The sequence below is a fragment of the Myotis lucifugus genome, unplaced genomic scaffold (genome assembly GCF_000147115.1).
Source record: "Myotis lucifugus unplaced genomic scaffold, Myoluc2.0 scaffold_2, whole genome shotgun sequence".
Classification (NCBI taxonomy): domain Eukaryota; kingdom Metazoa; phylum Chordata; class Mammalia; order Chiroptera; family Vespertilionidae; genus Myotis; species Myotis lucifugus.
Window position 1 is genome coordinate 29,363,740 of NW_005871050.1, and position 13,648 is coordinate 29,377,387.

The 13,648-nt window shown below is 42.4% G+C and overlaps 1 protein-coding gene across 4 annotated transcripts in view; it reads right to left on the reverse strand.

The window, feature by feature from the left end:
* Positions 1 to 13,648, reverse strand: part of RNF128 (ring finger protein 128, E3 ubiquitin protein ligase) — a 114,502-nt gene that overhangs the window by 73,104 nt on the left and 27,750 nt on the right. The gene's annotated exons all lie outside the window — the stretch shown is intronic.

The window sequence follows — 13,648 nt, forward strand, 5'->3', positions numbered from 1 at the left end:
AAGAAGTACAAATTGTTAAGTTACAAAATAATCACCAGGATCTAAAATACAGGATAAGAAATCCTATATAATAAAGATGTAATATGCAAATTGACCATCACTCCAACACACAAGATGGCCGCCCCCATGTGGTCAAAGATGGCCGCCCCCATGTGGACAGAAGATGGCCACCACAAGATGGCCAGCAGGGGAGGGCAGTTGGGAGCAACCTGGCCTGCAGGGGAGGGCAGTTGGGGGGGACCAGGCCAGCAGGGGAGGGCAGTTAGGGGCAATCAGGCTGGCAGGGAGCAGTTAGGCATTGATCAAGCTGGCAGGGGAGTGGTTAGGGGTGATCAGGCTGGCAAGAAGAATTGGTTAGGGGCAATCAGGCAGGCAGGAAGGCGAGCGATTGGGAGCCAGCAGTCCTGGATTGTGAGAGGGATGTCTGACTGCCCATTTAGGCCCGATTCCACCAGGATCCCTTGAGGGGTCCCAGATTGGAGAGGGTGCACTGGGCCTCTAGTATAGTCAATAATATTGTAATAACTAGGTATGGTGCCAGATGGCTACTGGAAATATTGGGAGGAACACTTTGTAAAGTACATGATTGTCTAACCAGTATGCTGTACACCTGAAGCTAACACAAAATAATATTAAATGAAAACTGTTATTGAAACATAAAATTTAAAAGGGTAATGATATTATGATTCTGTTTAATTTTAACTATTTATTTGTTAACATAGACAAATTCATTGAACAAATATTTATCAAGTGCAAACTATGTAGTAAGTTTTATGCCTCTGGACGTTTCCTCCACATTTAAATATTAACATGTTAAAATGTAAAATATATTCTAAGACATTTTACAATATATCAAATATTTTAAGCATGATAATAGATATGTACAGCTTGTTACCATTCAAATACAAAATACAAGGAGGTGAGGAAAGCTGTTCAGTATCTCTTTCAACCAGTATTCCACTTTTAATATTAGAAAAGAGAGTATTCACAATGAGTAACTTACAAGTAGTAAGGAAAATTGGAGGCCAAAGTAGCTCTTCTAAAACTAAGCTCACATTCAATCTGCCCAACATTCTGATAAAAAATGGGGTCAGCATTTCTGAATTCACTTGCATCTTTAATGAACAAGATCAAAGTGTAAAGAATTCCAACAATTCTCTGACAAACACTTACTCCATTAGAAAATCTAAAATCAATTCAAGTGGACTTCTGAATATTCATTTTGTCTGCAGTAGGTTTCAAAGGCTTTGTTTTCCCCCCTATAGCCCAAACTCTTTGAGCAACTAGGGAAGGTCAATGTATTTCAGAGAAGGATATGGAAGCCTATAAGACCAAGCATTTTTAAATGGCATTTTAAAGAAACCAATAAAAGAAATTCTCTAAGCCAGACTAGCCTTTCTTCAAATTCCTTTTTCTGCCCACTTCCCCCCCACCCCTTTTAATTATTGTCAGCCAAAGATTAACCAAAGTTAGGTAAACTGAGTGCTTAATAGCAGCTTTCTTGATTGAAAAATAGTTCTAAATTGTTCCTCAACAAATATACAAATGGTTTCTCAAAAAATGTCTGTGGTTTACTGAGGATCAAACAAATCAGTACTACACAATTCTTTAATATGTCATTATACTCTTAACCAGCCTTTAGTTAAGTTCTAGTCTATTCAGGACAAGAAATAGGCATTAATATAGGTTCACTGTTGGTTAAAGCAATGGTTCTTAATATTCTGTATAGTTATAAATTATCTTTTTGGAGGAGGGTTAGTGACAGTGAAGATGACCAAAATCACCTTTTATTATTATCACTAGAGGCCTGGTGCACGAAATTTGTGCACTTGAGCGGGGGAGGGGAGGTCCGTTAGCCCAGCCTGTGCCCTCTCGCAGTCTGGGAGCCCTTGGGGGTTGTCTGGCTGATGGCTTAGGCCTGCTCCCCAGAGTGGGCTTAACCTGTCAGTCAGACATCCTTAGCGCTGTGAGCCTGGCTTCTGGCTGAGCAGTGTTGCCCCAGGGGAGTGCACTGACCACCCGGGGGCAGCTCCTGCATTTAGTGCCTGCCCCCTGGTGGTCAGTACACGTCATAGTGACTGGTTGTTCTGCCGTTCAGTCAATTTGCATATTGGCCTTTTATGATATAGGACTAGAGGCCTGGTTCATGAAATTCATGCATTGGGGTGCGAGGGAGGGTACCTCAGCCTGGCCTCTGCCCTCTCACAATCCAGGATCCCTCAGCAGTTGGACAGCCCCTGAGGGATGTAGCAGTGCACCAAGCAGCAGGCGGCCAGGGAGCCCAATCTGGGGCCAGATGCTGCACTGCTCACACTCATCCCAGCCTGCTGCACCTGCTGCCATCGCTCAGTAGTGCTGCCGCAGAGTCAGGAGAGGCTCCCACTGTGGCAACTGTACTCGCCTAACACGAGCCCGGCTTCTGTCTGAGTGGCACTCTCCCTGTGGGAGTGCACTGACCACCAGGGAGCAGCTCCTGCATTGAGCATCTGCCTCCTGGTGGTCAGGGAACATCATAGCGACCGGTTGTTCTGGTCGTTCCACCGTAATGGATGCTTAGGCTTTTATTATATAGACTAGAAGCCCGGTGAACAAAAATGTGTACACTCGGGGGGAAGGAGGGGGGTCCCCAGCCCGGCCTGTGCCCTCTCGCAGTCTGGGACCCCTCGGGAGATAATGACCTGCTGGCTTAGGCCTGCTCCCGGGTGGCAGAGGGCATGCCCAATCCCTAGGTGCAGCCCCTTGTCGGGCTCAGAGCAGGGCCGATTGGGGAGTTGGGGCGCTGCCCTCTGTCATGCACAGAGCAGGGCGGATCGGGAGGTTGCGATGCCACCCTCAGTCATGCTCAGAGTAGGGACAATTGGGGGGTTGGGGCACCGCCCCCTGTCACACTCAAGGCAGGGTCGATGGGGAGTTGGGGCACCGCCCCTGTCACACACAGAGCAGGGCGGATCAGGGGGTTGGGGCGCTGCACCCTGTCACACTCAGGGCAAGGCCAATGGGGAGGTTATGGCTCTACCCCGTTACACACAGAGCAAGGCCTGTGGAGAGGGGTTGGGGTGCCGCCCTCTATCACCCACAGAGCAGGGCCGATCAGGGGGTTGGGGCGCCGCCACTGTCACACTCAGGGCAGGGCCGATGGAGAGGTTATGGCTCTACCCTGTCACACACAGAGCATGGCCCCTGCCGGGGGGGTTGGGGCGCCGCACCCTGTCACACACAGAGCAGGGCCGATCAGGGGGTTGGGGCGCCTCACCCTGTCACACACAGAGCCGCAGGGCGATCAGGGGGGTGGGGCGCCTTCCCCTGTCATGAACAGAGCAGGGCAGATAGGGAGGTTGTGGCCCCGCCCCCTGTCACACACAGAGCCGCAGGGCGATCAGGGGGTTTGGGCGCTGCCCCCTCTCACGCTTATCCTGGTGCCGGGAGGCATATTACCCTTTGGGGGCTGGCTGGTTTGCCCTGAAGGGTGTCCTGGATCAGGGTGGGGGGTCCCCACTGGGGTGCCTGGCCAGTCTGGCTAAGGGGCTGAGGGCCGTTTTCAGGCTGGCGGGTGACTGAAGCTCCCAACTGCTCCTTTTTTTCTTTTTCTTTTTTTGTTCTATTCTGGGCCAGCTTTAGCTCTGAGGCCTCGCTGCTGAAAACAGGTTTCTGGCCTGTACCTTCTGTATTTGATACAATGTTGCGGTCCGGCTGGCTGAAGCCCTGCTGACTGAAAGCCGGTTTCTGGGGTTTTGTTTAGCTTCTATATTTGCAACATAGTTGCTTAGAGTTGCAGCTGAGAGGCCGGCAAGTCAGGCGGGGAACGTTGGAGTCCGCCATCACTGGAGCAAGCAAGCCTCCCTATTTGCTTCAGTGCATGGCTGCCGGCCGCCATCTTGGCTGACAGTTAATTTGCATAAGGATATGCTGATTAGCCAATGGGAAGGGTAGCGGTCATATGCTAATTACCATGTTTCTCTTTTATTAGTGTAGACTAGAGGCCCGGTGCACAAAATTCATGCAAGCGGGGGGGGGTGTTCTTCAGCCCAGCCTGCACCCTCTCCAATCTGAGACCCCTCAAGTGATGTCCGACTGCTGGTTTAGGCCCGATCTCACAATCTGGGACTGCTGACTCCCAAATGCTCGCCTACCTGCCTGACTGATTGCCCCTAACCGTTTCTGCCTGCCAGCCTGATCACCCCCTAACCACTCTCCTGCCAGCCCGATCAACGCCTAACTGCTCCACTGCCAGCCTGATCACCCCCAATTGCCCTCCCCTGCAGGCCTGGTTGCCCCCAACTGCCCTCCCCTGCAGGCCTGGTCGCCCCCAACTGCCCTCCCCTGCTGACCATCTTGTGACCACATGGGGGCGGCCATATTGTGAACACATGGGAGCAGCCATCTTGTGCAAGCGTGTGATGGTCAATTTGCATATTACCTCTTTATTATATAGGATTCTTTTAAACCAACATATGAAACAAAGGCACACAGTCATATAATACAGCAAGTTGCCTCTATTTCTTCCCTGCACCCCTAAATACTTCTGCTATAGGTTTTGAAGACAATCCAGCTGTCTCTCATAATATTGGAGGATTAGATCCAGGACCCCTGTGGATATCAAAATCCATGGTTGTTCAAATTCCTTATGTAAAATGGCATAGTATTTGCATATAACCTATGCTCATCCTCCCAAATACTTTAAATCATCTCTAGATCACTTATAATACCCAATACAATATAAATGCTATGTAAATAGTTGTTATACTGTATTTGTTCAGAGAATAATGACAAGAAGTCTATACATGTTCAATACAGATGCAGCCATTGTAGGTCTAACTACACAGTACATTGTAGCAACAATGTAACATTGTCACCCCAAATAATTTTTCAAAATATATTTTTATTGATTTTAGAGAGACAGGAAGAGGGAGAGAGAATAGAAACATCAATGATGAGAAAGAATCATTGATCGGCTGCTTCCACTGGGGATCAAACCCGCAACACAAGCATGAGCCCTGACTGGCAATCCTATGGGGGTTGACTATACTCTATTACGAAATGGGTTACAGACTGGATGTAGTACCAAAAACAAAAATCTCTGGTAGATGGAGTCTTCAGGAAACAGTATATTAAAGACACTAGGGAATTAGAAGTAATGCTGTTTAAAAGGTCACAGATGTGAGAGTCAAGATAGCAGCATAGGTAAAAGCCTTGTACTTGCTGCCTCCCACAACTACATCAAAGTTACAACTAAAATACAGAACAAACATCATTCAGAACTGCCTAAAAGGTGGCTGAGTGGAAGTCCTACAACTAGAGAAGTAAAGAAAAAAAACCACACTGAGACTGGTAGGAGGGGTGGAGGTTTGGAACGGGCTGGTCTGGCATCCATGTGTGCTGCTTTTTTAATCGGGAGGGAGATCATCTCTCATCTCTGTGGAGGCTACCTGAGAGGAGCAAGGGGTCCCAGCTCCACACCAGATCTCCATCCCAGGCTTCCAGAGCTGGGAAAATAAGTCCCTGTAACTTTGGGCTGCAAAAACCAGTGGTGATTGGGGTTCAGTGACACAGAAGGTGCTAGACCCCCAGCTGTTCCTTTGAAAGGGCTGGCTCATGAACTGACTTTACAAAGTCCCACTTCCTCTGAGCTCCAGTGCCAGGCAGAGGCTCTGGGGGTATCCAGACATATATGGGGAGGAACTGGATTGTCTGGCATCAGGGCAGGAACTCGGGAGCAGCTTTTTCCTAGAAAGGGGTGCTTGCAGGGGTCATTGTTCCTGTTTTGGGACCTCCCCAGTCACAGGTTTGACTGGCAGCCATATTTTTTGCTCTGCCTGGTGATTCCCAGAGACCCTGGTGATTTCCAGAGACCCCACCTCATCCGATTTGCAGCTACACCCAACCTGTTTGCAGCGGCTTTTGCATATGAATGGCCTGACCTGGCTCAGGCTTTAGATTTTGCTAAAATCTCTCTAACAAGCAGCAGAGTCATCATGCCCCAAACCTATCAAGGAAAGTCCCAAGACCCTGCACTAGCATGAGCCTGCCTTGCTTCATAGCTGGGCCTCACCTAGGCACCTCCAAGCCCAATAAAAATAGCTCCTGCAGGGTGGCCCCAGGTAGTGGCTGACTTTGCACCTCCCTGGGGGCCCTAGAGCCCGTGCACCTGGTGGACAGATTCAGATCATAGCAGATTACAACTCTACACATCCATAAGCGACACACTCAAGGGGCAGACTCCGTGAGCACCAAACTCCTGCTCCATAAGGGTGTCTCCTGCACAACAGTTCTCCCATTGTAGTCACAGTGGGGCCTCACAGCCAATTAGTCTGCAGATCAATTCCACTCAGTGATGCCAACAGCAATCAAGGCTCAACTACAAAACTATTCACACAACCCACACAGGTACATACCTAGAGTGCCCAGCTCAGGTGACTGGGGAGGATGAGCCACCTATAGGACACCTACTACACAAGGCCACTCTACCAATTCCAGGAGACATAGCAACTCTACCTAATACATTGAAACAAACACAAAGAAGCAACCAAAATGTGGAGACAAAGAAATATATCACAAATGAAAGAAATGGAAGCAAGCAAACTTTTGGATAGAGGTCAATACCATGGTTATAAGGTTACTCTAGGATCTTCATGAGACTTTCAAGGATCTTAGTGAGAAAGTCAAAGGCATGAAAAAGGACGAGTCATAAAGTAAGCATACACTAGCTGAAATAAAGAATAATTTACAGGGATTCAACAGTAGAATAGAGTATTCTGAGAATCAAATCAATGACTTGGAATATGAGGAATCAAAAAACACCCAATTAGAAGAGCAAAAAGATAAAAGAATTTAAAAAAATATAAAGATAGTGTAAGGAACCTCAGGAACATCTTCAAGTGTACCAACATTCGCATTATGGGGGTGCCATAAGAAGAGAGAGAGAGCAAGATATTGAAAAGCTATTTGAAGAAATAATGACATAAAACCTCCCCTACTTGGTGCAAGAAATAGACTTACATGGCCAGGAAGCACAGAGAATACCAAACAAGAGGAACCCAAAGAGGCCCACACTAAGATATATCATAATTAAAATGCCAAGGATTAAAGACAGAGAATCTTAAAATCAACAAAAGAAAAGCAGTTAGTTACCTACAAGGAGTGTCCATAGGACTGTCAGCTGATTTCTCAACAGAAACATTGCAGGGCAGAAGGGGGTGGCAAGATACATGCAAAGAGATGAATAGCTGAGACCTACAGCCAAGATTACTCTACCCAGCAAAAATCTCATTTAGAATTGAAGGTCAGACAAAGAACTTCACAGACAAGAAAAAGGTAAAGTAGTTCATTACCACCAAACCAGTATTACCTGAAATGTCGAAGGGTATTAAAGAAGAAGAAGGAGAAGGAGGAGGAGGAGGAGGAGGAGGAGGAGGAGGAGGAGGAGGAGAAAGAAAGGAGGAGGAGGAGGGAAGGAGAAAGAGGAGGAGGAGCAGGAGGAGGAGATAAAATATGAATAATAAAATGGCAACAAATACATCTCTATCAACAATTAAATCTAAAAATCAAAATAAGCAAATAAGAAATCTAATGAACAAAATAAAATGGTGAATCAAATAGAATCAGGGGCATGGAAACAAGGAACAGACTGATGAATCTCAGAGGGAAGGTGGACGGGAAGTGATTAACCAAAGACCTTACCTATGGACACAGACAATAGGCTGGTGAAGTCCTGGGGCAGGTTGGGAACTGGGTGAAGGGGATCAATGGGGGAATAAAGGGGACATCTGTAATACTCTAAACAATAAAGATATTTTTAAAAAGGTCACAGATACATAATTTTTGGATGGCAGGTAATACTCAGGTAAATAATTCTTAGAATTATTATTAAAATATGGTTAGCCCTGTCTGGGCTGTTCTAATTTACGGTAGTGATATGTTTAGTATATTTTTAAGAACCCAATGGCTAGATCAGCATTTCTTCAAGTTTTGATCTCAGAACCACTTTATACTCTTTAAAGTCATTGAGTAAACCAAAAAATTTTTGTTTATGTAGACTATTTCTTGTTTTACTTTTCTATTGCATTTGTTGCAGTAGCATTGGTTAATAAAATTATATAGGTTTCAGGTGTACAATTCTATAATACATCATCTGTATACCATCCCAAGTCAAGTTTCCTTCCATCACCAATTATCCACCCTCTCCCTCGGGTAATCACCATACTGTTGTCTGTGTGTATGCCTGTTTGTCTCCCCCACCCCCCTGCTTAATCTCTTCAACTTTTTCAACTTTTTCACCCAGCAGCTGAACTCTCCTCCCTCTAAGAGCTGTCAATATGTTCTCTATCTATGAGTCTGTTTCTATTTTGTTTGCTAGTTTATTTTGTTCATTATATTTCATATATGAGTGAAATTATATGGTATCTTTCTTTCTCTGACTAGTTTATTTCACTTAGCATAATACTCTTTAGGTCCATCCATGCTGTTGCATATGTAGATTACTTCTATTCATATTTACAATATTAGAAATTAACACTGAGTAATTTTAAACTGATTTCTTTATTCATTTAAAATAACAGTCACAAAGCTGGGGTAGCAATACTTATATCTGACAAAATACATCTCAAAGTGAAGGCCATAACCAGAGATAAGGAAGGCCACTTCATAATACTAAAGGGATCAATACAACAAGAAGATATAACCCTGGTAAACATATATGCACCCAATGCAGGAGCACCCACATACATAAGAAAACTTCTGGAAGATATCAGGGGAGAGATCGACAACAATACAATCATAGTAGGGGACTTTAATACACCACTGACATCACTGGATAAATCCGCTAGACAAATAATCAGCAAAGAAACAGCAATCCTAAATGACTCACTAGATCAGATGGACTTAATTGACATCTTCAGAACACTTCACCCCACAGCTGCGGAATATACATTCCTCTCAGGTGCTCATGGGACACATTCAAAAATAGACCACATATTGGGTCACAAGCAAAGTCTCCACAAATTCAAGAAGATTGAAATCATAAAAAGCATCTTCTCAGACCACGATGGCATAATGTTAGAAATAAACTACAATAAAAACAACCCAAAATACTCAAACACTTGGAAGCTGAATAGCATGTTATTAAATATTGATTGGGTTACCGATGACATCAAAGAAGAAATTAAAAACATCCTGGACACTAATGACAATGAAAACACAATCCAAAACCTCTGGGACACAATGAAAGCAGTCCTGAGAGGGAAGTTTATAGCTCTACAGGCCTATCTCAAAAAACAAGAAAAAATGGTAGTTAATCATCTAACTCTACAACTCAAAGAATTAGAAAGAGAGCAACAAGAAAACCCCAGAGTGAGCAGAAGGAAGGAGATAATAAAGATTAGAGCAGAAATCAATGACATAGAGACCAAAAAAACAATACAGAAAATCAATGAAACCAACTGCTAGTTCTTTGAAAGGATAAACAAGATTGACAAACCCCTAGCCAGGCTCACCAAGAAGCAAAGAGAGAGGTCCCAAATAAACCAAATCAGAAATGATAGAGGCGAAATAACAACAGACCCCACAGAAATACAAATGATTGTTAAACAATACTACGGACAACTCTACTCCAACAAACTAGACAACCTGGAGGAAATGGACAAATTCCTAGAAAAATACAACATTCCAAAACTCAATCAGGAAGAATCTAAAAACCTCAATAGGCCAATAACTATGGAAGAAATTGAAGCAGTCATCAGAAAGCTTCCAGCAAACAAAAGCCCAGGGCCAGACGGCTTCACAGGGGAGTTTTACCAAACATTCAAGGAAGAACTAAAACCTACCCTCCTCAGACTACTACAAAAAATTCAAGAGGAAGGAACACTTCCAAGCTCATTCTATGAAGCCAGCATCACCCTAATACCAAAACCAGGTAAAGACATCATAATGAAAGAGAATTACAGGCCAATATCCCTCATGAACATAGATGCCAAAATCCTCAACAAAATCTTAGCAAATCGGATCCAGCAGTACATCAGAAGGATCATACACCATGACCAAGTAGGATTTATCCCAGAGATGCAAGGATGGTACAACATCCGTAAATCAATAAATGTGATACATCACATAAACAAATTGAAAGAAAAAAACCACATGGTCATATCAATTGATGCAGAAAAAGCATTCGACAAAATCCAACACCCATTTTTGATAAAAACTCTCAGAAAGGTGGGAATAGAAGGATCATACCTCAACATAATAAAAGCCATATATGACAGGCCCACAGCCAACATCATACTCAATGGACAAAAACTAACACCATTTCCCCTAAGAACAGGAACAAGACAGGGATGCCCACTCTCACCACTCCTGTTCAACATAGTACTGGAAGTATTAGCCATTGCAATTAGGCAAGAAGAAGAAATAAAAGGCATCCAAATTGGAAAAGAGGAAGTAAAACTGTCCTTATTTGCAGATGACATGATATTATACATACAAAACCCTAGAGGCTCCATCAAAAAGCTACTAGACTTAATACATGAATTTGGCAATGTAGCAGGATACAAAATTAACCCCAAGAAATCTGAGGCATTTCTATACACCAATAGTGAACTTTCAGAAAGAGAGATTAGAAAAACAATCCCATTTACCATCGCACCAAAAAAATTAAGATACCTAGGAATAAACTTAACTAAAGAGGTTAAAGACCTCTACTCAGAAAACTACAGGACATTGAAAAAAGAGATAGAGGAAGACATAAACAGATGGAAGAACATACCATGTTCTTGGATTGGTAGAATCAACATCATTAAAATGTCCATACTACCCAAAGCAATCTATAAATTCAACGCACTTCCCATTAAAATACCAATGGCCTTCTTCAAAGATCTAGAACGAACTCTCCAAAAATTCATCTGGAATAAAAAAAGACCCCGAGTAGCTGCAACGATCCTGAGAAAGAACAAAGTAGGTGGGATCTCAATGCCAGATATCAAGCTGTATTACAAAGCCACTGTTCTCAAAACTGCCTGGTACTGGCACAAGAACAGACATATAGATCAATGAAATAGAATAGAGAGTCCAGAAATTAGCCCGAACCAATATGCTCAATTAATTTTTGACAAAGGAGGCATGAACATACAATGGAGCCAAGATAGTCTCTTCAATAAATGGTGTTGGGAAAATTGGACAGATATATGCAAGAAAATGAAACTAGACCACCAACTTACACCATACACAAGAATAAACTCAAAATGGATAAAGGACTTAAATGTACGACAGGAAACCATAAAAATTCTAGAAGAATCCAAAGGCAACAAAATCTCAGACATATGCCAAAAGAATTTCTTCACTGATACAGCTCCTAGGGCAATTGAAACTAAAGAGAAACTGAACAAATGGGACTACATCAAAATAAAAAGCTTCTGCACAGCAAAAGAAACCATCAACAAAACAACAAGAAAACCCACCTCGTGGGAAAACATATTTGCCAACATCATATCTGATAAGGGCTTAATCTCCAAAATTTATAGGGAACTCATACAACTTAACAAAAAGAAGATAAACAATCCAATCAAAAAATGGGCAAAGGATCTAAATAGACACCTTTCAAAAGAGGACATTCAGAAAGCCAAGAGACATATGAAAACATGCTCAAAGTCACTAATCATCCGAGAGATGCAAATCAAAACAACAATGAGGTACCATCTCACACCTGTCAGAATGGCCATCATCAACAAATCAACAAACGACAAGTGCTGGAGAGGATGTGGAGAAAAAGGAACACTTGTGCACTGCTGGTGGGAATGCAGACTGGTGCAGCCACTATGGAAGGCAGTATGGAGGTTCCTCAAAAAATTGGAAATGGAACTCCCATTTGACCCTGTGATCCCACTTCTAGGAATATATCCCAAGAAACCAGAAACACCAATCAGAAAGGATATATGCACCCAGATGTTCGTAGCAGCACAATTCACCATAGCTAAGATCTGGAAACAGCCTAAGTGCCCATCAGTAGATGAATGGATTAGAAAACTGTGGTACATCTACACGATGGAATACTATGCTGCTGTTAAAAAGAAGGAACTCTTACCATTTGCAACAGCATGGATGGAACTGGAGAGCATTATGCTAAGTGAAACAAGCCAGTCAATGAAGGAAAAATACCACATGATCTCACTCTTTCATGGATAATTAAGACCATTACAAACTTTTGAACAATAATAAATACAGTGGCAGAGCTGCCTCAAACTGATTGTCGGACTGCAGTGGGAAGGCCAGGGAGGGTTGGGGGACAGGAGGGAGGGGAGTAAGAGATCAACCCAAGGACTTGTATGCATCCATATAACCATAACTAATGGACATAAGACACTGGGGGGTAAGGGAGGGCAGGGGCTTGTCAAGGGCGGGGGGGAAAAAAGGACACTTATGTAATACCCTTTGTAATACTTTTAGCGAAAAAAAAAATAAAAAATAAAAAAAATAAATAAATAAAATAACAGTCACAAATACATATTATAATTAACATATTTTAAATAAAAAATAACTGTATTTCCTCCAAAATGGAATAAAAAGTGGCCCTGTCATTTGTGCAAAGGTCTTTAATGGCAGACTTAATAGAAAACTGCTGAATGTTCATATTGGCTTCTGCATCATATCTTTTGGGATCTGTTTTTTTGAATGAAATATATGAAGGAAATCTGTACTCACACAGATATGCAATTAGAAAAATGAATATTTTAATAGCATTTTAAAATAATTTTCATTATTCTTCTTTGATACTACACTAAAACTTAACAATTGGTAGTTTCTTAAAGGTTAGGTGCAAGGTAGAATTTGAAACCATACCAATGAACTTTGTACTTCCTTATATGAAAATACATTGATTTATCTTGTATAATGAATGGATCCTTTATCTATACATGGTTTTGTAATATCTTGCGTTGGTCATTGGAAAGTACTGGTTTATTGAGTTATTCAGATCTCACAAATGATGACTCATTTCAAGATATACAATACCAAAAAAATCACGGTTGCTTTTTGATATTGTATAACCATCGATGACATCAGAAAAGTCTAAGTATTAGGAAACTGTCAAGCTCATGTGATAGATAAGGTTTCTAAGGTTCTAGTTTTTGCTATGCACTTAAATTTTATCATTAACAACAAATGCTGTCATTTTTTTTTTCTTGACATAACAGACTCAGTTCATTTTGGAGAAAAGGTCTTCTAAACATCCAAGTCTGGGTAACCACTGTTTGTCAGTAGTTCTTTTAAGTTAAAAAGGAGTTGTTTGAAAAAAAATGGCTAGTTCAGCTCACAACTTAGTCATACAAGTGTTTCTCCTTCAGCCAACCATCATATTTTGGTCTGCTGCAGAAGTATTTTTTGCCTATTTCCCAATTCAGCACACAGAATATACAAAAATTTGTGTATGACAAGGTAGGATAAGTAATAGGATAATAAAATTAATTATTTTTACTGATTCATCAAGGACATTCTTAGGTAAAACTGACATTTTCTTTTTACTGTAAATGCATGGAAGTATAGTATACAATACAGTTTGGTGCCTCTGTCTTAATTTGTGCTAAGGGGCTAGGAGTTTTTGCTGATCACTGCCTGTACGCCATCCATGTAAATGTCAACACAGTGAAACATGGAAAATAATGTCTAC